The sequence below is a fragment of the Danio rerio genome, chromosome 4 (assembly GCF_052040795.2).
Source record: "Danio rerio strain M-AB ecotype USA chromosome 4, GRCz13ab, whole genome shotgun sequence".
Taxonomy (NCBI): Eukaryota; Metazoa; Chordata; class Actinopteri; order Cypriniformes; family Danionidae; genus Danio; species Danio rerio.
This window is the reverse complement of record NC_141024.2, coordinates 79634480-79661872: the sequence shown is the minus strand read 5'-3', so window position 1 is coordinate 79661872 and position 27393 is coordinate 79634480. Positions and strand designations below refer to the sequence as shown.

Genomic DNA, 27393 nt, shown 5'->3' with positions numbered 1-27393 from the left:
TTAATAAGTTAACTGAATTTAAATATTTTCATTTGAAATGCTGACAAATAATAGTTAGTTTGTTCAACAAATATGGTGCTTCAATGTGAAAAACTTAAAATATTTCGTTGAACTAATACAAAATTCTTAGTTTTGCGTTGATGCGTGCCCTTCTTTATGGCGCATGCGCCTAATAAGCTTCTGGCGCATGCGCAATTTACTTCCATAGCTCACTGCAGGGGGTACCTGTCTCGTGCGCGCGACAAAACGAACCATCTTTCTTTCTGCGGAGCTACGTGTCAATCATTTTCATAATCGATTGTATATTAGTGATGGTGAAATGAAGCTTTCTGAACCAGTGAAGCGCTCGACTTAATTGTATCGGAAAAAGGTTCGTTACTCGAAGCTTTCTAAATCAGAGCTCGATGAGTACCTCTTCTGGTGAAAGTGTGTGAAAGCACTGTGTTGCCATAATGTCAAATGTTAACAACTGACCAACTCATTCATGTAGTAATACAAAAACAGCAATATAAACAAATTACTCAATTACTGTAGTTTTTACACAAGATATATTACATTACACAACTGATGATTGTAGTAAAATCCAAGGTATTCAAAAGTTTATCATAATACAATCAGTCCTGCTCCAAGCGGGGATCGAGTCAGCGTCTCCCGATTGGGACGCGAGTGCTGTAGGAGGCTATGTGAATGATGCTTCAGGGTCGCACTCACCAGATGGTCTCTGTTAAACACAATACTACGATATGCGGTGGGTTTTTTTTAAAGATAGTCGTAAAAAATACGCTAATACACTTTAGTATGGTTCAAAACCTTATTACTAAAAATTACTATTGTATTTTAGTTTAATTACTGGTGTGTGGGACTGGTGCAGTGCTTTGAAACAAATGTATGTAATCGACGCCAATTCTCTCGCTATACACTTTACTATGAGGATGTTTAAACCTTTGAATCAAAATTCGAAGCAGTCACGTGGGTATAGGCGAAAATGAAGCTTCGGACGTCACTGATCACGTGATGATGGCAAAACGAATCAAGCTCCGGTACACTGCTTCACTGCGAGATGTATCGTTTTTTTGATACATGCTTCGAAGCCTCGGCGCACAACGTCACATCACTATTGTATATAATAGGCCTTTTTCACACTTCCTGGTTCCGGTAAGCGAAGCAGTGTACCACAACATCCGGTTTCAATGCGACGGAGCAAGAAAGAATGGCAGGGTCATCTCATCGCTGTGATTGCCGCGTTCCCAGCTGCTCCAACTCAAAAACGACACTCTTACTTTAATGACCAGGATCTCCCGAAAGACGAAGGACAGGGAAAATCATGGATGACAATATTAAAGGGGGTTGAATGCCATTTCAAGTTATATGCGGGAGTACGCTCGTATGCTGAATGCACTTCAAAGCGGAGATTATTATGTTTCATTAAAGACTGGTGGTCTATGGTTTATTTTGATGAGTAACTATAATATAGACAAAACTCCAGTTAAGCTATCTGCCTTCCACAAACAAGTGCTCATCATGGTCATTAATCTATAAGCATGATTTATCCCTACATTGTTGTTATTTTGGAATAATAGACAGTTCATACAAATGCAAATCTCTTTTTTTTATTGGTTTGACAGCAAAATTATTTGTTTAATCAGTTATATAATAAAGATGGTATACTTTTCTTACAATGAAGTCCTTTATTACAAAATCTCAATAACCCAGCAAGTTTTCAACTGTTATTGGTTCAATTCCTTCAGAGACATGGTATTCATATATGTTATTTAGAGGTATTAATAAGACAATCCTTCTGATGCATCGTCTTTTGATATTACTAAATCTTATGTCGGCAAATTTTGTTTTACTACACTGTCAGAAAAAATGTGCAAAATTTGTACCTTTTGGGGTACAATGGCTTGTCACTGGGGCAGTACCCTCAAGGGTACACCTGTTGTACCCTTTCACATGGGTACATATTTGTACCCTAGCAGTATGTACCTTCCTGGGTCAAATATGTACCTCTGCTGACTAATTTGTACCTTACTTGGGCTATGGTACAATAATGTACCTTTAAAAAAGGTACAATTTCTCCTCCATAGGTATGAATTTTGTACCCTTTCATTTCAGATTTGTACTCCATACACAATAAATTTCATATATCACATTTATTAAACATTAAATATCAACATTTTTACGGGATGAATGTTTAAACATTACATAATTTTAAAAGAATAAAAAGCTATATTTTTCCATGAGTACAAACTGCACGATAATTGTAATTTTATACCTGTAACATTTTATCACAAACACACATTGAAAGATTCAAAACAATAACATTGTCACCTTTTTAGAAGATGAAAGTTTTTTGAAAAGTTTCACAATGTCATACCAGATGCATAAACCTAAAAAATAGCTGCTTAAACATTTTAAAACATTTTATGAAACAGCAAAAAAGCTTAATATTATATTTTTTAACACCAGTACATCCCATTTCACTGAGCCTTTTTAACAATGTAACAAAGTAATTTTTCTAAAACAGCACTAGACCTCATAAAGTACATTTTTGCTAGTGCACTGCATTCTACATTTTTCTAAAAGCATCAAGAATCTCAAAGCAATCTTTTTCCATACAGTACATTAAAACATGTCACTTACTGTATACCCTTTATCATTTTAGATCTCAAAAACACTTTTGATCGAACAGTATTACACATTTGATTTAAAATTTCTAAAAATTCTTAAGAAACAGTTTATCAGCAGAGTATATTTCAAGAGCCTGAAAGTCCGTCTGTCTAGGTTTATAACACCCCATTCAAAGTCAAACTCTTACTGTATTTGCATGGAAATATGAATTATACAACACCAGTATTAAAAACTTGCCACACAGAAACCAGTGCAGTATTGACCTTTAAAATGTATTTCTTTAGGAAAGAGTCATTTCTTCTCCATTAGCGGTCTCACATGCACATGAAAACAGTTCAATTTGAACACCTGAATGTGTCAATCTCATCAAGGATGTTGGGCGGAGAAAATTCTTAGCATTGTTTCATCTTGTGCTTCTCAGTTAATTTGGGCAATGTTATTGAAATGTCTATAGCTGCTAGTCTTAAAACACTGATGCACAGACTCGAAACGCATGCACCAAAGTAAATGCAAAGATCCAAGCATTGCTGTTTGATGCAGACGCAGCAATACCAGTTCTCTCGGACAGCTGCACTGATCGTTGCTGTTGTTCAAATTTAAAGTGTTGCTCCATCTTGGGGAGTTGCTGATGTTCATCCTTTGCATTCTTTATGTAGCGTGGATAAGCCAAGTTGAAAACACAGTAAACAGCGAAGGATGTAATAATGTCTTTAAACTCCTATTCTCCAACACTTTGCAAAGGACTTTCAACCATCTGTAGAGTTGGGTATGGAGCATCATCATCATCCCACTGTGAAAGGAAAAAAAAAGGACATCAATAAACAATGTAAAATCTGTCAGAACTGCATAACATCTATCAGAGTATTACAAAGTGTTTAACCAACAGTACCCAAACCTCTTCCAGTGTAATTAACTTTCTCTTTAAGAATATGGGGGAGCAGAATTAGAGCAGCACAAAAGTCAGAATCTATTGCAAAATAAAATCATCCATTCATTTTTTTTATTTTCGGCTTAGTTCCTTTATTAATCTGGGGTCGCCACCGCGGAATGAACCGCCAACATATCCAGCACGCGTTTTACACAGCGGATGCCCTTCTGGCTGCAACCCATCACTGGAAAACACCCATACACACACACTATGGCCAAATTAGCTTACCTAATTCACCTGTACCGCATGTCTTTGGACTTGTCGAGGAAACCGGAGCACCCGGAGGAAACCCACACCAACATGGGGAGAACATGCAAACTCCACACAGAAATGCCAACTGACCCAGCCAAGTCTCGAACCAGCAACCTTCTTGATGTGAGGCGATCGTGCTACCCACTGCGCCACCGTGACACCCTAAAATAAACAAGACAAATAATGAAGTACTCTTAAATAATTAAATAAAATAAAGGACCTGTTTTTAAAATAAAGAAAAAAATATTGGAACGTTTAGCAAATGCTGAATAAAAGATATTGATGTATTTTTATGAATTACATTTTTTAAAGAAAAACATTAAGGAATGTTCTCTATATAAAGGGTTTGTATATAAGGCCTATGAGTTTGAACTTGCTAAATGCAGCTTGAAAAGGCACTTAATGATCCCATCCAAGAAATAAGGTTTTGATCTAGCAAAATTATTATTATGTAAGTTTTATGTTAATACCTGTAGTATCATCTGCAAACTTCTATTCTCTTGCTTTTTGTAGACTTTGGCCAGTGGAGATGCTTTTTTTTCTTAATTAAGCTTATGCACCTTTAGCACAAGCTGCCCTTGAAGCTCTGACTTGGTTGGAGATGGTTGATGAATGCATTCAGTCAGGTTCACCATGACTATAATAAACAAAAAGGAAATTAGGGATTCACTTTAACTAAAAACATTATCTAATATTCTTTGTTGCCATTTCCCTTTAGTTATCACTGTACAAATAGTTGTAAGCTTGAATGCACATACGTGTTCACCACAAAGCTTGAAAATTAAAATATTTTTACAATAGTCATAACATTTATAATAGTCATTTAATCCTACACTTAGGCTTATGCTGACATTAAACTTTTCATTTAAACTCAGAACTGATTTAAAATGTGTGATCTCACTGACAAGGGTAATTTTAATAAAGGGTCACACACCTTATTTCACTGGATACGCAGGACATTCGCATTACTCTTAAAAGATGATGCATCCTCACCAATTGCAGCAATCACCTATTGGATCAAATATAAGTGCAAAATAATGACAATCATAAAAAAATCAAATTTAACTTTAACACTTCACCTAACAGTTTCATAGAAAAAAGGAGATTAAATTTAAGATTGCACAATGAATTCCTGGGGAAAAAGTATGTATACACACACACACACACACACACACACACACACACACACACACACACACATATTGCTAAGTACATCCATCACTGATATCTCTTTTAAATTAAAAATTTCTACAGGATGATTTACAATAATATCTATACGGAGACCCGGAAGGGATGTTATAGTGACGAAAAAAATGGGTGGGAGAAAAAAAAACTGAGTGATAGTTAAACATATTTTTGAAAGTTTTTGCATTCCCTCGCAAAAATGTTTTGCGGTCTCTCCCAAATATATGTTTTGCCTTTCCCTCGCAAAACTTTTCGACAGACACTTCACTTCATTATATCCTATTATTAGGTATTTTCCCATATTTCTCTCATATTTTTAATCTTGAAAGCTTGTTGAAATTAATATAAGAATGTGTGCGTTCACTTTGTTTCAATTAAAGCTGTGCGTCGATCAGGGCCTCTCATATGCAACCTTTGAATCAGTGATTCAAAAATATATATGAATTCTAAAATTGAAATGTTGTAGTTTGTATTTTATTTTAAACAATTTTTTTGTTTAATATGTATTAAAGATGTTTGGTATATATATATATATTTATATATATATATATATATATTTATATTTTTTTTATTAATATAATATATATATTATTAAGTGACTATAAAGTTGTAATCATTATTAGGAGGTTAAGTCAATTAAAAAGGCCTCAAATTACAGCAGGTGAAGGTTATTGTGACCTTGATTAAGCTTTAACTTAAGACCTGAGAGTAAATCAGGCTAGTTTCCCAGCATAAGTTGCCAGAGTAACCGAGTTTGAACTATCGTAAATTTGATTTATGAAAAAGAATCGGACATTAATAAACCTGACTTACTAAAATAAGCCTGGCTTTTTCTGTAAGCTTGGTTTATGGAACTGGCCCCTGATCCTGATCCCCTATATGCGTCCACATGCAAGTCGACAAAGCTGAAGTTTATATCATATGGCTATGAAGCAAAAATGAGGAATAATGAGTCAGGGAGGTAACCAAGACTTTATAACATTAATTCTCAGCAATAAGTCGTGTGTAAGACAACAGATAATTCTATAAAACATACATTCTTTGTATTCTATAGAACTTTAATATTCATGCAAAAGTCTTTGAATATCCCTCCAGTTGTGTCTTTACATAGTTTTTCAGTTACATTTAAGATTGATTTCTGTTATTTATTTAGAATAATAGTTGTATACTAATAATGATATTAAAGAAATTGTTATATTTATTGAAAATAATAAAAAATATTTAATTTTGTCATTAATAATTATTTTAAATCTATATATTTAAAATATATATTTATATTGGGGATGGGGTATTATGGTATGTTTGGGGTGGATTCACCCAGGGTGCCATTTAAACTAGAACCGCCACTGCTACCAAGACAATACAGGTAGTCTATATATTTATATAGACTTGCCATGTTGGTTTTAGATGTGTGAACTTCATTCTTTTTTTTAGTCCCTTTATTAATTCGGGGTCGCCACAGCAGAAGCAACAGCCAATTTATCCAGCATGTTCCACGCAGCGGATGCCCTTCCAGCTGCAACCCATTACAGGGAAACATGTGACTGAACTAAATGTAAACTGTTTTAAAGTGTTACATTTGTTAAATTGGCAATATGAATACGGACTATTAAAAGAATAAGCAACAATCATGCTTTGGTTCATTAATAGGTCTACAAAAAATCTGAACAAAAATATTTTTACTGAAAATATAGACTGAACCTTTACTAAACTACTTCTTTGAACTTTCAAAAGAATTAATCAAATAATTCATTCTTAAAATTGCATTACATTGAAACTTTAATTAAATTAAAGTTGTACATTGTTAATATGACAAAAATATTTTAAAAATACTTACCTTAAAACTGAAGTTTTAAACTGATGGAATGGTCACATATGGTTTATTTCTTTCACATTAAAAGACAGTATAACTGAGAATATGTAGTATGAAAATCATCACTACAGCTCATTCCTGAATAAGAGGAATAAGTCTTTTTTTAATTCTGAAAAAATATGCACAAGTAAGTGTTTATTTCATCATAATTTATATAAAAAATGTGAAATTAGGAAAAATATATATTTTGAAATGGGATTACACCTGAGACTATGGTGTCAATGCTAGTTAAATTATGGGCTGCAATATGAAATACGTTTGAGGGTTAAGAAAATGTTCTTTTCAAGAATAGGGTATGCACAGCTAGTGTTTCTTTCCATCAAGATAAACTTCCAGTGAAATGTTCCAGTTAATGTAATTAATAGATAAAAGATAATTAGTTAAATAGACTTCAGCATTCATTTACTGGTTCAAGTGTAAAATGAGATGAAAAGCCGTTTACAAGTACACACCTGTCAGGATTAGCAGGCCAGTGTTTAAACTCCATTGAAATCTCATTTGACCCAGGTTACTAAAAATAAAAAAAAAGTCCTTCTGCATACTTCCGAATATAACCTATTCTGCCATCAATGTTGGAGAAAATTTTTTGCATGGGGAGGAGTCATAAGTGTTTATTTTGTGTTTTAGGTAAACACAGACAGTCTGTACCTTACAGACTCTACAAATGTTGCTGTTTTCCCAAGCTTGGACTTAGTGGAGAGGAGTCACCATGAAGTTCATGGCTGCGAACCTGAAACTGCTACGAGTCAGCACAGTTTTTTATTTAGTCAAACAACTTCAAGTTCACCAGCAACACGCTTTGCACCACCACCTAGAGCTGGTAGTCAAAGTCAGAGTCAAAGATCATTTCAAAGGTAACCCCTTAAAAAAGTACTCATTTAAAGTGCCTGTGGAGATACACTAATTAAAAAAATAAGCATATTCATATATATATATATATATATATATATATATATATATATATATATATATATATATATATATATATATTTATTTTTATTTTTTCATTTATTAATAGGTTGTTTTGAAAATAAGGTTAACTTTTAATACAAACATTACTTTTTTTTAGATCCATACACATCTCTGAAATTGAAGATGGACGCCTGGTTTCAAGTCGGGTAGTGGTGATACGCTTTGTTGAGTGTGAGGCAAATGTGGCCAACATTCTAGAAAAAGTCAATTTGGCAATGGGCAATGAAGAGTCCTATATCCTTACTAACACCCAGGGAAACGAAATCTTGCATTGTGAGTGCACAACTGGTAAATAAACCTGTCTTTTCATTTATACATTTTATTAATGTGATTTATTGATTTTTATTAATTTAGTGGAATAACATTGGTTGCACACATTTGAATACAACTATTCTGTTGAACTTATTCTTCAATGCAGAAGTGCACTTGTTTTTGTGATTTGTGATTTCGTTTTAGAATATCAGATTCAGTTGCCTATGTGAGAAATGACTAGGAGTAATAAATGTCTGAAAACGGTCAAACTACTTGCTCTACAAACAAGTGTTTGCATGACTAAACAGATAAAGTAGAATAATATTATCAGTTTGCAACATCAAGCAGCAAAACAAGCTGTTTTCAACATATAATGAATGAAAGTGAATGAGACCGGAGGTCTCGAGCAAAAATGATTAAAATGGCTGTACCAGCTCATCCGCGTAGAATAAGGTGAATAGCAAAACAGTAAAAAAAATATTTTTTATGTACACAATACTTGCAGATACCCTATTCTCACCAACCATAAAATAAAATCCACCACTTAAATTTACTATGTACTAATAATACGACCCCAAATCAACAAAAAAAGTTGAGACAGTGTGGAGCAAATAAAAAATATAAAAAAGAAAAAAGAAAGAAAGTTGTTGTTGCAAAGCTTTGTGCGTCAAATTTTCCAATTTAAAAGGAAAATTTTTTCTAGGGGAAAGTTTTACTGGAGGTCTTTGGTTAAGGATATAGACTGGAATAGAACCTGGCTTTTACCTGGGTAATATTGCATTTCCAACGAGACAAAAGAAATACATTTTAAAATTTTTACATAAAATCTACCCTGTAAATTCTAGTATTTACAATTTTTTGGACATCGAGAGCTTCTGTTCTTTCTGCAAACAAGCAGAGGAGACACTACTATAGTGATGGCCAACCCTGTTCCTGGAGAGCCACCTTCCTGCAGATTTCAGTTGCTACCAATATCAAACACACCTGAACCAATTAATTAGGACCTGAACACCACGTGATAATTACAGGCAGGTGTTTGAAGCAGATATATGAGAATTTAGAAGTGACCGAAATTGCTTGGATATTGGACAATCAAAAAACATATGTAGTAGTGCAGGGGTGGCCAACCCTGTTCCTGGAGAGCCACCTTCCTGCAGATTTCAGTTGCAACCCAAATCAAACACCTGCCTGTAATTATCACGTGGTGTTCAGGTCCTAATTAATTGGTTCAGGTGTGTTTGATATTGGTAGCAACTGAAATCTGCAGGAAGGTGGCTCTCCAGGAACAGGGTTGGCCACACCTGCACTACTACATATGTTTTTTGATTGTCCAATATCCAAGCAATTTCGGTCACTTCTAAATTCTCATATATCTGCTTCTGCCAATGCTGTGAATTGCTTTAATCTAAAAGACAATTTTTATTATAATAACCCAAAAGCTAAATATCTGGAACACATCATACATTTTTTTTTATCTTATATGGCAAATTTTACATTCACAAACAAAAATTCACAAATAATTACCCATCCTTTGTTCATTTTAGAATAGAATTTATTTCCATCCCAAAATCACTTTATCTTATTAAGAATTAAAAAAAATCTAAGATTCCTGAAATATTATGCAGATGTATTTAAAGAAGATTCTCGATTTTAGTTGCTTTCCTTACTGTTATTTGTTAATGTGTCATTCTAATTTCATTTATTTGTTTAATTTAGTAATTTTATTATTTATATTATTAATAATAATACTTTAATTGTATTAATATTTTTCCCTTTCTTTCTAATGGTATTATTTGTATTTGTATGTGGTTTTAGATATTTTTTCTTATGACTATGTAAATTATTGCTCTTTTTAAAGATCTGTGTGACTTTGTTATGATGTTCTTGTATTGTCAGTTTAAGCATTAATTGAAAAAAAGTGAATCAACTGGAGAAAGGTTTGTTTAAAAGCTTTTACACAGATATAAAGCGATTGATTAAAGTTTCAGGTTTTTCATCCAATACTAAATGATGTACCTGCTGTTGAAAATATTATTTTAAACTTTTATACAACTTAATACTATTTTACTCAAAGTAAAGAGGACTATTGAACAACGTGCGTGTATTAAGTGTCTTAATGAAGGTTTAATTTATTAAATAGCAAAATTTCACTTCATTCTAAGTTTACATCACCATATTTAAGAAATGGAGTACTAGTTTTAATCAGCTAATTTGTGGCTGTTGTTTCTTGCTTGGACTTACCAGATTTATTTTTGTTAATTACTCTCATATAAAGAAACTGTTGAAGAGAAGTTATTTTGTTTCTATTCATAGTTTAATTTATTTTAAACAGAACATTTTTATTTTAACAGGATAAAATGCCCAAGCGCAGAGAAAAACTATATATAATAAGTCATGACTCATGACTAAGAGTAAGTGGCAAAAAAGGTAAAAAAAAAAAAAAAAGACCTTTATTTTGGCGTGACTTGTGACGTCATAAGCCTGCGCCGCTCCCGCGCTGTGATTCAACTGGAAAAAGGTTTGTTTTAAAGCGTTTAGCCTTATATAAAGCGATTGATTAAAGTTTCAGTGTTTTCATTCAGTGCTAACTTATGTACCTGTTGACAATATTATTTTAACCCTTATACAACGTAGTATTATTTACTAAAACTCACAGTAATGAGGTCTATTTTTTAATAAAGATAGGATAAACTTTTTGTTCCCGAGAGGAAATTTATCTTGTGCAAAAAAGTGCTATAAACAGAAAATAAGATAAATAAAACAAACAAAACAATTAAGAACATACTTGAATAAAGTAAAAGTGTGTAATAAGTGTTTTAATGAAAGATTAATTGATTAAATAGCATAATGTCATTCTATTTGAAGTATACATCACTATATATAAGAAATCGAGTACTAGTTGTAATCAGCTGATTTGTGGCTATTGTTTCTTGATCCAACTTATCTGATTTCTGTTTGTTAATGACTCTCATATAAAGAAACTGTTGAAGCAAGTGTTGAAGAGAAGTTATTTTGTTTCTGTTCATTGTTTTGTTCATTTTAAACAGGATAAAGTGTCCAAACACAGAGAAAAAGCGACTGATCTCCACACTGTTATAAAGATGGTGTTTATTAAAGAGGAGAGTGAAGATGTGAAGATTGAAGAAACATTCACAGTCAAACAGGAAGATCTGCAAGAACAAACAGGTTAATTTTCATTTTCAAAGACCAACTCAGTCATTTGATCCTCATTCAGATATTTTAATTATAAGAATACTAAATTAAATCCATCTTACAGCCCTGAGTGTGCTGTCTAGTTTTCCTAAATGCACATAAGCACTCATTGAAAGACAGGAATGAGTTTCTTTCTTGTTGCTTGTTCTCAGGTCTTTTGTCATTATTTTATGTATTATTAGTCTCCAATTTTCTCTACTTTCTTAAGGTTGTTGCTTTTCTTGTTCTACTACTGTTTGTAAGGTGTCCTTGAGTACTAAAAATGTCTTTGGGCACTAATGTCCTTTTAAAATTATTATTGAACAAATCCTTGTATTTGCGTGTCACACTAACTATACAAATTTATCAAGACTTACTGAAAATGGAAAGGATTGGAAGGAAATTTACTGTGCTCTATCATTGATAGGGAAAAGGAGACTCTTTGCTAGATTGACTTTGTATCCAGAAACATTTCCAAATTCTGAAATTATTGTAAAAGCTTTTGGAATACATGTATCTGGATTTGACAGAAAAAGAAGATCATCCGCATATAGCAGGAACTTATGTTCGTGTCGCTCTCTGAAAATTCCTTGCAATTCCTTTGCTCAATACGGTTGTAAGAGGTTCGATGCCAATGTCAAAAAACAGAGGGTAGCCCTGTCTCATTCTTCTAGAGAGTGGAAAGCCTTTAGAAATTATATTATTTGTTTGAATGGATGCTTGGGGCCTGGAATATAAAATTTTAACCAAGGAACAGAATCCAGGATCAAAACCAATTTTTTTTTTAAGCGCTGTAAAAAAAATAGATCTACTCTATTCTATCAAATGCCTTATGGGCATCTAAGGAAATTAGGACCTCTGGATTGGTATTATTTTTTGGTGAATAAATAATATTTAAATAAGCGATGAAGGTTGTAAGATAACTGTCTCCCAACAATAAAACCAGTTTGATCTGGGTGAATTATCTTTTTAATGACTGACTCCACTCTGATTGCCAACACTTTGAGAGAGGAAAAAAAGAGAGAGAGAAAAAAAAAGAGTGATCACACAAACACTTATAAACACGAAACAACACAATATTGAAACCTTGCACGTAAACTTGCACACACTTCTAGCTACTCCCACTCTTAACTAGCTGACCATGTGGGATCTCACGCATAAAACAAAACCATTTAAACAGCTTTTAATGTTTTACTACAAAGTTACACCATTATTGACAAAACATACTTCCGAGAGCTAGAAATAACAACGAACATGTGCTATAGTGGTTATTTAAAAGTTAACCGGAGAGTGACATTAACATTTGTATTGTCTTTGACAGCCCAGTGTACTGTCGTGATTGCATTCATTTCAATGGCTTTCTTCAAAATATTCTCTTTTTCGGAAAAGTTGTGGGATTTAATCACGAAGGCGCGTGACGGTTCCTTGTCGTCCACTGGTTTGTTGCATGGAGATTGATTTAAGCGGGTAGACCTTTCATCAAGATCTTGGCTTTGGTCTCAGCAGAGCCAGCCTCTTTTTTCACGATACTAAACTCTTTTTCCAGGGTAGTAAAAGAGCTGGAGTATCCACCCAACACAGACTCCAAACCAGTCACTCGCTCTTTTGCTGCTTCCACTCTGGCGTTAACCACTCTTCCAGTTCCTTTCTTGCTTTTTTCAAGATGGAGGTACGTGCACACGCTGTGGCTTCTCTCTTTCCTGACAAGACATTGTTTTTGTGTTCTTTGTCATGTACGTCCTCGCCCCGTTTATCTGTGCTTAAGCGCACATATAGTCTAAAATTTTTGCTCGACATCGGCAGAACCAAACTTTACAAGTTAAACTCCGCAGACACTGAGGAGCTGCAAGATCTCTGTTTGCTCCAGAGGCCTACTCATCCTCCGACCCCCACCTCAACACCTCGCCCACAATAGAGGCAAGAGAAAACAGAAGAGGGGCAAGCGTGGGGGGATCTGAACTAGGCTAGCGGCTAACCCACACAAACCTGCTATCCCCTCCATCATCCCCTCCTCCAGCGAGCGTACGTTCGCTAGACAACAAACTGGACTATAGCCGTCTACTTCGTTCATCTTAAAAGACTGTAAAGAACTGTTGTGCATTTGTGTTTTACGGAAACTTGGCTCAGTGACTACGTTCTAGACATTTCGGTTCTGGCCATGATACCATTGTAGTCTGCAAAAACTGCTTGCCACTGGTGAAGTTTATGGTTTTAAAGTGCCGGCCGTTTTATCTACAGAGGGAATAAACAGCCATACTGCTTTTCTCCGTTTACATCCCTCCCAGCTCCAATCCCAACAACATGAGAGAGGCACTGAAAGACCTGTACCTGGGCTTTGTTTACACCACACCGAGAGGAGCTTACAGTTTGTGATGCAGCACATTAAGTCTGTCCTGCCCCCCTCCTTGGACCCTTTTCAGTTTACATATTGGTCCTACCACTCGACTGATGACGCCATCTCCACTGCACTTCACTCAGCGCTCACACATCTGGACAAAACAGACTCTGACTGAAACTGTGGTGGGTCTCATCAACAAAAACGATGAGAAAAACTACAGAAGCAAGATTAGCTGTCTAGCTGAAAGACAGCTTCATCCATCAGGCTGTCAGGAAGCTGAACCCTCTCCCAACTCTGCCACCACTCCCATCTCCCTCCACACGCACATTTGGACTCTGACACACATGAAAACACACACACATGCACACATTCATCTGCACTGGTCACTTTATGTAACATTGGTCTACCAGTTAGACACATCATACTACATTCACATATATTATGAAACTGTCACTTTATCATAATCATCATGTGCACAAGTCTTTTTGCACTATATACTGTTCTTTATCAGCACAACTCTGGTTTACAATTTTTTATTCCGTATGTATATTTTTAGACTACACATTAAATATATTTTTAGACCACATTTTGTATATATTGTAAATTTAGATTTTCTTTTTCTTAAAACTCTACTTTTTATATTAATAATATATGTTAGGCACCTAGGGTCTGAGAGTAACGTAATTTCAATTCTCTGTATGTCCTGTACATGTGGCTGAATTGACAATAAAGCTGACTTTGACTTGACTTTGAACGTGCTCCAGCATTGCGTAACTGTCCGAAGCTGGTCAATTTGATTGCAAAATTCATTTGACTGTGCAATGGCCTTTTCTTCAATTTTAGCAATCAAATTGCCCTTTAGTGCATCAATAGCTTAAAGTACTGCACTGTTATCACTCGCCCGCGCCATCTCTTTCTTAGATGCAGCTTGCACTTCGGGGTTAGCATTAGCATGGAGGCTAGTAGCGGATTCCGCCTCTCAATGGTTGCTTCAGCCTTTATTCATTCTGATTCAAGTTGAATTACGCTCAGAGCAGCTAGACTCTGACACTTAAACGCTTATTTTCCAGTACAGGTATGTTTAAGGTAATAGAATTTAGGATAAGAGCAATATTGAACAAAATTAAGTTTCACGTGAGAACCTCAACAGTTTGCGTCTTTACATGGCCGGTAGTCCAAAACAAACAATATAAAAATAATCATAATGAAACGCAAAACCCTCAGCACTTATAACTCAACTGAAAGTGAAAGGTAAAAATGCAAATGATTTTAGGCCAGCAGGTTCATCAGTTTTGAAAACAGGGAAAAGTAATAATGATAGTAATAGTACGGGGAGAAAACAAAACAAGAGAAATAATATAAGAATTTGGGTAAAGAAAACAAAAACTTGGTTCTTACCCATTGAGCGGAGGGGTAAAGGGAAATGAGAGGGGAATGGCGTATGTGGAGGTGTGGATGTGTAGATTGAGGGCATCGACGAACCCAGCCGGTGAGTGGCAGCCACGGGTGCCTAACAGGAAACTCTGACACTGTCGACTGTGGGATGAAGGCTTTCGGCAGCTGACTCCATGCCAGCGAGATAAATCGATAAGTTTTTTTTCAGGACACACTGCACTGAAGTCTTTATTGACGCACTCGTTCACAGACGTCACGAGCACTTCAGTAACAAGACGGCAATCTTTGCTCTGTTGCTTCAATACATACTTTCGCTTTTTGTTTCTCAAAGCCAATCGTTAAGTTTACAATGCTCGTCTCGACCAGGTTTCTCTACTCGTTTCCCTGCGCTGGAACAGTTCAGTCAACTTTTCTTTCTTCCACACACCATATAATGCTGCCCAATTAAACATTCCTCCTCTTCCTTTATACTCTCACCCATTTCCTTTTTGCCATCCCATGAGTGGAGACCAATTAAACAATGTTGACTGTTGTCACAGAAAACACCAACAATCATAAATGAATGATTATATGCTGTCATGGCTTTGCAATCAAAAGAAAATTGTTACAATAGAGCCCAATGGAGAAAAAAAACTGCCATGAATATAATGAAAATGGAGTAAATTTGCCCAGAGTGTATTGAGTTTTTTTTTATTTTTTATTTCAAAGCATTTACCCAGAATGTGTCAAAATAAGATGTCCCCAAATATCAGTCCGTTTGCTGAAACGCAGAGAATGTTTTGGTCAAATTAAGCCTCAAAATCACCCCAGAAATGATGAAGACGACCCAACAGCGCACAAGGGAAAGGTGTACAATCCAGCCTTTATGTAGATGCTGTACAGGTATGACTCATGTTTGCGAGGCAAATATTCAGCTGTTTTTTCAGCTGTGAATCCAGAACTTTTTTCTGATGCGCTTACTAGTCAGGCACAAAATGAACAAGTATTCACTGTCTTCAGGGCTCGAAATTACAACCGTTTTGGTCGCATATGCGCCCGAAATTTTCTCTATGCGACCTCAAAATATGTTTGTGAGCATTTGTGCGAGTGCAAAAAATTGTTGTGTGTGACCAGTTTTTACTGCAAAATGTTCAGCACATGCGCAGATTCGGGAGACATTCATGCAGAATGCATGTTTGCACTTGAAACGCAGCGCTCAGGAATGGTTTAAAACAGTTGTCATGTCAACTCGCTGCAGTAAACAAAGCCAAGTTTGTAATGCTTGCCCCGCCTTTGCGCTCTTATTATTGGCCCACTGCTCTAGAACTGAATGCAAATGGATTGGTTAATATCAGCTGTCAATCACAATCACTCACAATCACAATCACAATCGCCTTCTGGCTTGGGATGACAGGGAGAGCTACTACCCCGAAAAATTGTTAAGCACTGTCCATGTAACCATGGCATCTAAAGTTACAAATAACGACACATCTTAGTAGTGATCTTGTGCTGAATGTTACTCCACCATCTACACTTTTCGAAGAGTAGATAAAAGACTTCCATTGGCTTCAAGTCCGCTGTGAAAAGTCAATTTTCAGCTAACTTTTTGCCACATCTAGCGCAAGAGCTTCTGTTTAATCCTTCATATAATCGCCAGATGCTGTCCGCCGTACAAGTGGCAGCTAAATGTAAAATTTAACACCAAGTAAACCATCACAAACGGGCTTGCAACGAGTAAACTATTATCGCTGCTCTTGAAAGACTGGCTGGTGAGCGGTCCGTGTATCTTTTGGTCCATCATTTATGTTATAAAAACGTATTTTTTTGTGATTTGGGATTTCGTTGAGACATATTTTTTATCACGCATGCTTAAATATTTTTGCTTGTTAGTTTGATTAGTGTTGATTTCAAATAAGTCAAGTTTGATCAGATAAATAAATCTGTTTGTATAAAACTTGTAGTAACGGTGCTTATAATTGGTGGGTGCGACAAAATTTTGGTTAATGCGCCTATATTTTTTTAATTAGGAGCACTGGTGCTACCAGGCAAAAAGGTTATTTTGAGCCCTGGTCTGCTTTACACATTTTAGAAAAACATTTTGTTGTAATTATGAATAAATACGAATAAAAACAGGCCATTTACAGCTTTCAAATCTGTCTTATCAATATGACCAATATCACTTATGATCGATTACGTAAGAAACTCTGAAAACTGGACTGACAGTTTCAATTTACTGTAAATTCTATGTTAAGCAGCTTTGACACATTTTACATTGTAATAGCACTAGATAAATGAAGATGAATTGAATTAAATCTGTTTAAATGTGTACACATGAATGGACCAAACAAAATATGATCTGATTTATTTCACATTTAATTTGCATCCAAAATTACAGTGTGTGAAGCCAATGTTTCCAGTGTCTTTTCACTTTTCAGCTTTTGATGAGAGTTTTTAAGATTTAATGAAAAGTAATGTTTTTATATATATATATATATATATATATATTTCAGACCTAATTGAAGAGAATGAGGAAAGTAAAGAGGAGGAACATCATGTCAAAATTGAGGAAAAAACTAATTTACAGACTGATGGTATTTTGAAAAGGAGAGACAAGAATTGTTTCACCTGCACTCAGTGTGGAAAGAGTTTTGCAACCAAAAGCAAACTTAAGATTCACATGATGATCCACACTGGAGAGAAACCATTCATATGCACTCAGTGTGGGAAGAGTTTCAACCAATCATCACACCTTAATAAACACATGATGACCCACACTGGAGAGAAACCATTCATATGCACTCAGTGTGGGAAGAGTTTCAGCCAATCATCAAACCTTAATAAACACGAGGATCCACACTGGAGAGAAACCATTCACATGCACTCAGTGTGGGAAGAGTTTCAGCCAATCATCATCCCTTAATCTACACATGAGGATCCACACTGGAGAGAAACCATTCACATGCACCCAGTGTGGTAAGAGTTTCAGCCTGTCATCAAACCTTAATAAACACATGAGGATCCACACTGGAGAGAAACCATTCAGTTGCCCTCAGTGTGGGAAGAGTTTCAGCTGCTCATCACACCTTAATCATCACATGATGATCCACACTGGAGAGAAACCATTCACATGCCCTCAGTGTGGGAAGAGTTTCAGCCAATCATCACACCTTAATAAACACATGAGGATCCACACTGGAGAGAAACCAAAAAACAGAATTTTGCATGCTTAAACTCTAGTGTGACCGCAGCTTCGGTGTGGGATGAGTTTCAGCAACTCCTCAGACCTTAAAGGGCAATGACACCCCCCACTTTCGGTTAAAGTCTACTTCAGAATTTTTCAAAAGATGCATGATTAAAGGGCGCAGAGCTCCACGAGCATCGGGCAGGAGTGGGCGTGACCAGCAGGGGAGAAGGGGAGCGAATAACTGTTGTTGACAGTTAGCTCACAAACTAAGACACAAACCGTGAGGAGACGCATGAGTTTATAGTTCACAAAGTTAAAATGCAAAGAAATAAACAGTAATTTAATGCCCTGCTACATTTGTTATTCGTAATTTCATATACACATAACCACAATTTATATCATTATAAAGACAATCGTGTTCATATAAATACTATAAATGAGGATTCTACCTTGATCCCCAGGTCTAAATTATAGATCTTGAATGCAGACTCAGTGCAGCAGGTCTCCTGACCTGTCTATTTTAACCATTAGCCCTGCTGGTAATATAGAGGATTTAGGCAAACACAGCAGCACGGTGATGTGTCTGAATGTGAACGAACTCCTGATAAAAGTCAACGTCCGCCATTCTTCAATTTTTGCACTGCTCTCCTGATAAAAATGCTAGCAGCACACACACACACCTTTGCTGTATGATCGGCCCTGACAGGATCGCGGGGAAAAAACATGCATCAAACCCCATGGATCATGGAAACAAACACATACGAGCCTTCTTGAACGGCTACTGCGTGCCGTTGGTCTGTCTCACTCACAGCTTGCTTGAAACTGGCAGGTCTGCCTTCGGAAAGCACATGCTCTCATGAATAATTGAGCAGCCGGCTCTTCTCATAGGATAAGAAAACTCCGATATGAATAATAATGAGAAACCGACGCGTCTTCATTGCACTTGCGGTACTGCGCTACGTCGCCGATTTTGATCCCTCCCCAAAAATCATTTTAAACCCGGAAGCTGAAATTAGCTGACAAAAGCTCAAAATTATCCAGTTTTCCCCACAATTAAAGCTGACAGGTGATAACATTGTCTTAACTGATGCTCAACACACACACACATCTGTTAATATAAAAAAAAAGTTCTCCAGGGTGTCCTGAACCTTTAAAAGCTGTGCATAGAGACACGCACGTGCTGGTGAAGAGTGGGTGTTTACAGCAGTTAACGGTGCCAAACAGCATTTCCTGTTGTTTACATCTTTGCTACAGCATACTGTAAACGCTAGACACCGTGCATGTCATGATCAATTTTAACAAATAAAAATACTTACAAGTTGTGGTCACAATTCACAGGTTTTGCTTGCTGGAGCTGCTCCTCCTTTGAGAAGATTTTAACCGAATCCAGCACTGAACTGGGAGAGATTCTGGTAGCTGTGTTTTGTCAAATCATGCTTGCTATGTATCTTATAATTCTCTGGAACATAATTAATATTAAACTGTGAGCACTTCTCTCTCTGTGTCGTGTCCTTTTGAAGCCCAAATACAGAAAAAGCTCTGTGAAAATAGCAGCATTTGGATGGCTTTTTAGCTCCCTCTGCTGTAACATTACAGTGCCTCTGGCCACGCCCCTTAGCTGCACAGTGTGTGTGTGTGCGCGGTAAAACACCTTTGTGATCTCGCTGGCCTGGATGTATTTTTTGTAGTACCCAAATTTCGTTCATTGTAGGCTTTGTTCAGCTTACTCTGTAAAAGTCAAGGTCTCCCTTTTCATTGAACTTTGAGCATTTTACATTCAGAGATGCTGTTTATGTTTACACAGCTACATTACACATCAACTAAAGTTTAAAATATAGTGGACCACTCCTTTAAACACATTGCTCACCTCAATCCTTGTGTAATCAGAGGAGATTAACTTCCTTGATCCATCTCTCTTCACGACCGCTTTAAGGTGCGTCACTGTCACCTCTGAATTCAGCTGAAACTCCTCCAAGGCCGTGTCCCGCCATAAAGAGACATCAAATGCGTTTTGACCACACTGGAGTACAAAGTCAAGTATAGGCACCTCAGAGTTTTGCACCATGGCCATTCTTGGTACATGTAGCTGTGAATTAAAAGTTCAATTAACATTTTGTTGAATTTACAGTACACATTTATAGGTTTGTTTAAACACAAAGGTTTAAAGCCTTTAAATGTCACTTTTAAGTTGAATACTAGTGTCTTGAAGAATATCTAGTTAAACATTATGTGCTGTCATCACAGCAAAGATAAAAGGAAGAGATAAAAGGATTCATATATTTTAACTACTAAAATTCCAAGAGTTTTTTCAAGACTGTCATGTAAATTTTCAGAACCTAATATTTCATGTAGTGTCTATGTATATGTGATAAATAGGAAAAAATAATGCATGTTCAAATTTATTACAGCATATCATAAAACACACAATTAATTTAGTTTAAACTTATTTTTGTATTGTGTAAAATTTATTTAGATAATACTTACACAGCACTAATAATGTGAGAGCATGTTTTTGGCCAAGGACAGAAAAGAAGTTAAAAAAAGCCAACCTACATACAAGTATACAGATATTTGTTAAACTAATTTCCATGACTTTTCTTATACTATGAGTTTTTCTATTTTCCAAAACTTTTCCATGCCTGGGAAATGTCATGTCAAAATTCCATGATAGACCCGGAACCATATATATGTGTGTGTGTGTGTGTGTGTATGTATATAAATATATACACACACACACTCACATCAAAACATTAGCTGAATGAATCACAATTTGAAAACATTTTATTATATGTTTGAATTTTATTTATTTTAGCTATAAATTTAGCCCAAGTTTAAAAACACTTTTTGCAACATTATTATATAAACTCACATTTTTAATTGTCTCTTTGAGGGTTAGGTACCCCCCTCTTGTATAGAGGTCATGTTCCTCCTCTGTCAGATGCATTGAGGGGGGATGCAGTATTTGAAGGGCGGCGCTGGTAGCAGACTCGGCCAGGTTAAGAGGAGCAGTTCTAAAAATTGTTATTTTTGCCCTAAGAAATAAACAATCTTGACATATTTACAGCTAGTAGTGTAGTTTTTAATCACATAGGTTAACCCTTTCTAAAAAAGGTGCTTCAGGGGAGTTCCAGGGCACAGTGTAGCTTTTTTCATTGTTCGGGACAACACTTAAATGAACAATTCTTTGAGCACCACGGCAAATTTGACCATCTTTGATTGTAAAATCTACACTACTAGCAGTGGTCCTGTGCCCAATGCACTGCACGGTAATGGGCTTAGCACGAAAGTAGGGGAAACTGGATTTTGAAGCCATTCTGTTGGTGAAACAAAAGAACAGGAAAACAGATTTTAGTCAAAATGCAGTTGCCATCGCTACTTGTCAAATTTGTTAAATGAACCAAAAACATGAAAACCTTTCAATAACAATAAACTTTCTTGCTAATGAAACCAGCAAACAAAACTTTTTACTTAAGAAAAAAACTATTTAATTACAGAAATTATTAATCTAAATATTCATCATTACTTATTGTAAGACTGATTTACTTTCGCTTGGCTTCACAGCTGACAGTACGTGCACAGCCGAAAGAGTGAGAGAAACACTAAATAAATATATCTCTGATGTAAATAACTAAGATTAACTTTTCTAAATACTCAAAAATTACATCTAAGGTGGCTGCAAAACATTTGTACAACATTAGAAATGGTTAATTAACTCATTTGCCTTATTTGAATTGGGGTGTCTAATTTTAATGCTTGCAATTATAATTATTCAAGACATTGTCTGTATTTATTCTATTTTCTGTCATTTATTTCTCATTTGTTGTAAAAAAAAATGTATTTGATGATGTTGACATATTACATATTTTATACATATCTAACACTCTTTTAATAGTGCAGTACTGTACAAAAAATGTCAGCAACATATTTTACCTGCCACGTGGCGCCTGAATACAATAAAAGTAAACCAAACAGTGATTTAAACTTCAACCTATTGACAAGCAACAGTTTAAAACAGTGTCATAATAACTAAAAAATATTGTTAAAAATTAAATTATGTTTTGTTTCTCGCATATAGTTATACATTTATGTGATGTGGGTAAAATCTGTTGAAATCCAGCTACCACCGCTAGTATATTTCAAACCTAAAAGCTTGTCAAAGCAGTGATAAATGCATTATTAGCATTTATTTTGAGAAATTGTGAATAATATGACGATCACAATCCCAGTGATTCGCTCCTAAATATTTTACCAATTGAATTCATCTAAAATTCTATTGAACTTTTTACGATGTAAATTATGCAACAGCAGTTTATCATACACTACTGGTCACAAGTTTGGGGTCAGTACGACTTTTAAATATTTTGAAAAAAGCTTATCCTGCTCATCAAAGCTGCATTTATTTTATCAAACATAGAACACATTGTAAAATGTTACTGCAGTATAAAATAACAGTTCAAAAGTAGTTTATAATTTAATTAACTTATTCCAGTGATTTTAAAGATTCAGCTTTATTACTCTAGTCTCGAAGATATCACTCTAATATTAATATTAGTATTAATGGTAATAAAATCAATAATGACTGGAGTAATAGTTTCATTTAAAACCGCATACAATAACAAAGCAGTTATTTAAATATTTTAAAATAAATATTTAACTTTATTTATTTTTTACATTTAATAAATGTTATTGGTGAACAGAATAATTGACTGTCAGAAAAACTGACCCCAAACTTGGAACCGGTAATGTAGATGAAGAGAACAAAAAGCCACAAACACTGATAACACCACTACACACACAAAATTATAATAAAAGGTAAATTATTGGAGGTTTATGTTCTGTTTCTTTTAGATGCAACTAATAAATAAGAAATATGTAACAAATTAACACAACTGTACAGAGAAAACAGAATTCACCTCAAATACAAGCAAGCAGCACACGACTCAGGAACAATTCTGGAGAATAAAAACAAAAAAAGGTTATGAAAACATTGATCAAAACCAAAAACACACACACACAAAACACACATATACTGGAGCGACTCGCCTCAGATTCAACACGCATGATCACGTTCATCAAATTTGCTTAAACTATGCGCCCTAAAGTATTACTGTATTTCACAAGGATTCTGACACAACAACGTAAAGCATACGCTTTCGTTGCGTTTAATGAGGAAACATGCTAAACTTGGAGGGCTCATGCTGAAAGGCAGAGTAATGCCCTGTCTTTGACAGCTCGCGACTTCACCAGACGTTCTGAGTACATTTACATAAGACACCAATACTCCGATTTAATATGATTAAGATTATACTCTTATTAAAATTTTACCGTGTAGCCTTAAAAGGAACCTTACCTTAAAGGAACACAGAGTCACGAAATGCGGAGGATTTTCTTTCTGTTCGCCATGCGGTATCAACTTACAACAGATGTCGAAAGTTAAAAATGAAACACCCGAAATTGCATGAAACTCTGGATAACCTGTGATGCAACTAATTGTTTTATACTGGAACTTGCCTTCTAAAAGTGCTTCCTTGGTCTTATCCACATTTATTGCATGTTGAACACACGTCTACCACAACAGGAAGTAAAAAAAACCTGAACTACGTTAATTGCGTTAATTTTTTTTAACGTGTTAATTATTTAAAATTAATCGCATGCGTTAACGCGTTAATTTTGACAGCGCTATATATATATATATATATATATATATATATATATATATATATATATATATATATATATATGTACAGTTGAAGTCAGATAAAGTATATGTTAACATTACATTGAAATATCTCTTTATATTTTCCAAACAACTAAACAGAGAATTATGGGATCAGGAAAATATCAATCTGTAAACATTAATTAGACTTCAAATGAGGGAAATAAACATGCATTATAAATGTGACAGAAAAAGTCTGCAGGTTTACAGTATTCAACATACTTTGTAGTAATTCTGTGAATTAAACTGCACAACCCAATAGAAACAAGGATAATCAAAAAATAAAATATGTCTCTCTATTGAACAAAAATTATAGATTTTATTTTATTTGATATTTTTTGCAGTTATGATGAACAAGCTTTGTTATGTGACAGATGTGAAATTTTCCCTTCTGGGACTTTAAATAAATTAAATATAATAGTTTGAAAATATTGACAGAGACATTTTAAAAAAAATATTTAAAGCATTTTAAAAATACTTGCTTACTCAAAAAATGTATAAACAGTTTTGCTATTTTGCTGAAAACATTTTTTTTCATGGCAAGGTTGATATTTGCATGAAACTGCTTATATTTATACATTATAATACATTTACCTCCCCTCTTCCTCCTTACCCTAGTTCTTAAAGCAACTTAAGCAATGTCAGTGCATTTGCATAAGTTTTACTTGTGCGCAATGTGTGTTTATGTTGTTGAGTCGTTTAATGCCAGGCTTAAGTGACTTTACACAAAAGCAGCAGCTTAATGTCATATCAGTGCTCTAATGATTGGCAAGGGATATTAATAGTGTTTCTGTAAGTGAAAAGTAAGGAAAGCATCACAGTTCAAACTCATATTTGGTAGTAATCGAAAATGTTTTGTGCACATTTCATGTTTCAAACATGTTGTATAAAATTATGTGCAATGACTTGCGATGATAGCAATTAAATATTTGGGAAAACACTGACACAAAAATTCCTTAGTGTAAAACCCAATTGCTGGAGGGACTCACAACTCTGCACCTTTTAGCTTCAAACACCTCCAACTCACACTTGCTTAATAGTCTCTATTAGTCTTTAACACCTTGATTAGTTGAATCAGCTGTGTTGGCTTAGACTTCGAACCAAAAACTATGTTTTCAAACTAAGTTTGAAACCTATACCTTACACTTATACAACTTAAAGATTACTTGACCTAGCAGGAAATATGTTAAATGTCTTCTTTTTTGTTTTTTACACATTTTTTTTTTAGACATATTGCTGACTTATTGTTGTTTTGTACTACAGCGTTGTTGCAGCTGTGACAGAGTCCACTAGTATGTAAGTAAAAAATCTGTTTCCATCACATAAAACAACAACTTCACATTGTAACCGGACAAATAAAAACATTGCAACTGGTCTTCACTTGTTTTTGCCATTAAAAGTCAGTGTATGATGATTTACATTTATAGCTTGAAAACTCAAAGTGCTTACATTTATCTTAAGGTCATTCCAAAAATTAGCATGCATGTGTAACAAAAACTGGCTTAGACAGGAATTTTCAAAGACATTTGGCACCATGAAGATGCCAGTAAATATATTACACGTGACAATTGTACATGTAAAATGAAAGCTAAATGCAAAATTTGACTGTGTTATGTATCGTTGTTTTTGTTGTCTTTAAAGATTATGTGACTGTGTGATGTGTCCAAAGTATCAAATATAATGTAATCTACTTAAAGGATCAATACTTGGACAATGAGGATTTCTCTCATGTTAAGTCATCAAAAGGTCTTCAACTCCAGTGAAGGTAATACTCGTTTTTGTTAAACTTTTCTATATGACACTTATTTTTATAATCAGAGTGCTATTAACTAAACCTTCAGATAAATTAGGTTTTCTTTTTATTTATTTACTTTTTTATTTTCAGTTTTGTGTATTATAATATAATTCTTCACAGTTTCTTAGACAGGGTTATCTATTATTTAACATGATTGGCAGATCACACACCAGTTGACTGATGGGCCTGGGGATGTACTTACGATCCTTTGTTCTCTGGTGAAATCCCTCTGTGGGGCTGGATTTTCACGTAAATTCACTAGTGGTTGCTTCGTTATTGAAGTGACATATCTGAGGCTGCTAATTAAGGGAAGTCGTGTAAATCAAGCTGGAGGCAGCCAAAGACTAATCGTGTTGACTGGTTTTACGGGCAACTTTACTAGATTCTCGATGGAAAGAAAGAAGGCTAAAAAAAGATTGGGAGTTTAAGGGTGGTCTCTTCCCATCTTAAGCCTAGTTCACACAACAGGATTTTAAACATCGCTGTTCACACTACATGACTTGATTTTGTGGCCTTTAATCGCTGTGGTGTTCACACTACACGACACTAAATGAATGATCCACAAGAGGGGGGTCACACACTACATGATCTGACAACAACTTGTTACCCAACAGCTCATTCAAGCTACCAAACCACAGCCAATGAAATTTTGAAGGAGGAGTCGTCAGACAAACCTGAGCATTATTGGCTGCTTGTGTGCTGATTACATCACTGACAGCGTTTCAAGCTTACAAGGACGCATTTAAAAACATATCAGCTGATGCATTAGTGAATTATCACTCATCTGCAAGTTTTTTTTATTTTTGTAATTTTATAACTCTTTGAAATAAAACTAACATATCTATAACAGCATGACGTTTTCTAAATATCAGTATATTTCTTTCTTTCTTTTCTAAAAATGAAAAAAGTTTTTATTATTGTTTTTTTAATTAATAATTTACAATCAACAGGACCAAGAATATACATTGTGGGAGACAGCTACATTCACCGTGGGGAAAAAAGAGCGAGAGAGATGACTGGGAGAAACCTGGGACTAAATGCCCTCATCCAGTGGTTTGGTAGGGGAGGGATGATTTGGAGAAACGTCCTCCCCTACTTTGAACAGTGCCTCCAAGGAAGAGCTGTGCCAGACATCCTCTTGGTTCACTGTGGCGGAAACGATCTTGGAAAAACCAAGAGTATCCATCTTGCCGCAAGAATAAAGCAGGACTTGCAAGACCTCCACAGGAAGTATCCAGAGAGGAAAATAATATTCTCTACAATAACTCAGAGAAACCTGTGGAGGTCTGCACAACCCCAAAAAATTGAGAAAGCACGGCGCTTCATTAACAGTGTCATGGCTTCCGTTATCTTATGTATTGATGGAGCCATTGTTCATCATCGTCAGATAAAGCGTAGACATCCTGGACATTTTTTGCCTGATCTAGTTCATCTGACCCCTTTGGGAAATGATATTTTTTTAAACAATATTGCCCAGTGTTTGAAAGACCAAATCAGGTAGGGTTTGAAGTGTTCTGCTGGATTTAAACTTTGTGACGTTTGATGAACAACATATTTTATTTATTTAAAAAAAAATTTTCAAGGGAAGCCATCACACTGACATCTGTCACAGCTGTTTCTTTTCAATACTTTTCTTTGTTCTTCCAATTTCCCCATGGTGAATGTAGCTAAGATTTTGTAAATAAATTTTTACTTGCATGC

General features: G+C 35.2%; 1 protein-coding gene and 2 long non-coding RNA genes across 8 annotated transcripts in view; 1 reads left to right on the top strand and 2 right to left on the bottom strand.

The window, feature by feature from the left end:
- Positions 1–27393, bottom strand: part of LOC137491081 (uncharacterized) — a 554517-nt gene that overhangs the window by 26340 nt on the left and 500784 nt on the right. The gene's annotated exons all lie outside the window — the stretch shown is intronic.
- Positions 1596–20151, bottom strand: LOC147845088 (uncharacterized). 2 transcript variants are annotated; one of them, XR_015483779.1, is made up of 5 exons: positions 19498–19892; positions 4746–4820; positions 4282–4448; positions 3788–3973; positions 1596–3421 (listed from the first exon to the last, which is right to left on the bottom strand). It is a non-coding gene; the product is annotated as an uncharacterized LOC147845088 (long non-coding RNA). The 2 variants fall into 2 exon arrangements; XR_015483780.1 differs by lacking the exon at positions 19498–19892 and adding an exon at positions 20049–20151 and having other exon boundaries at positions 2142–3421.
- Positions 10561–27393, top strand: LOC141381878 (uncharacterized). 2 transcript variants are annotated; one of them, XR_015483794.1, is made up of 5 exons: positions 10561–10611; positions 11141–11279; positions 25161–25193; positions 25595–25662; positions 26643–27393. It is a non-coding gene; the product is annotated as an uncharacterized LOC141381878 (long non-coding RNA). The 2 variants fall into 2 exon arrangements; XR_015483795.1 differs by having other exon boundaries at positions 25539–25662.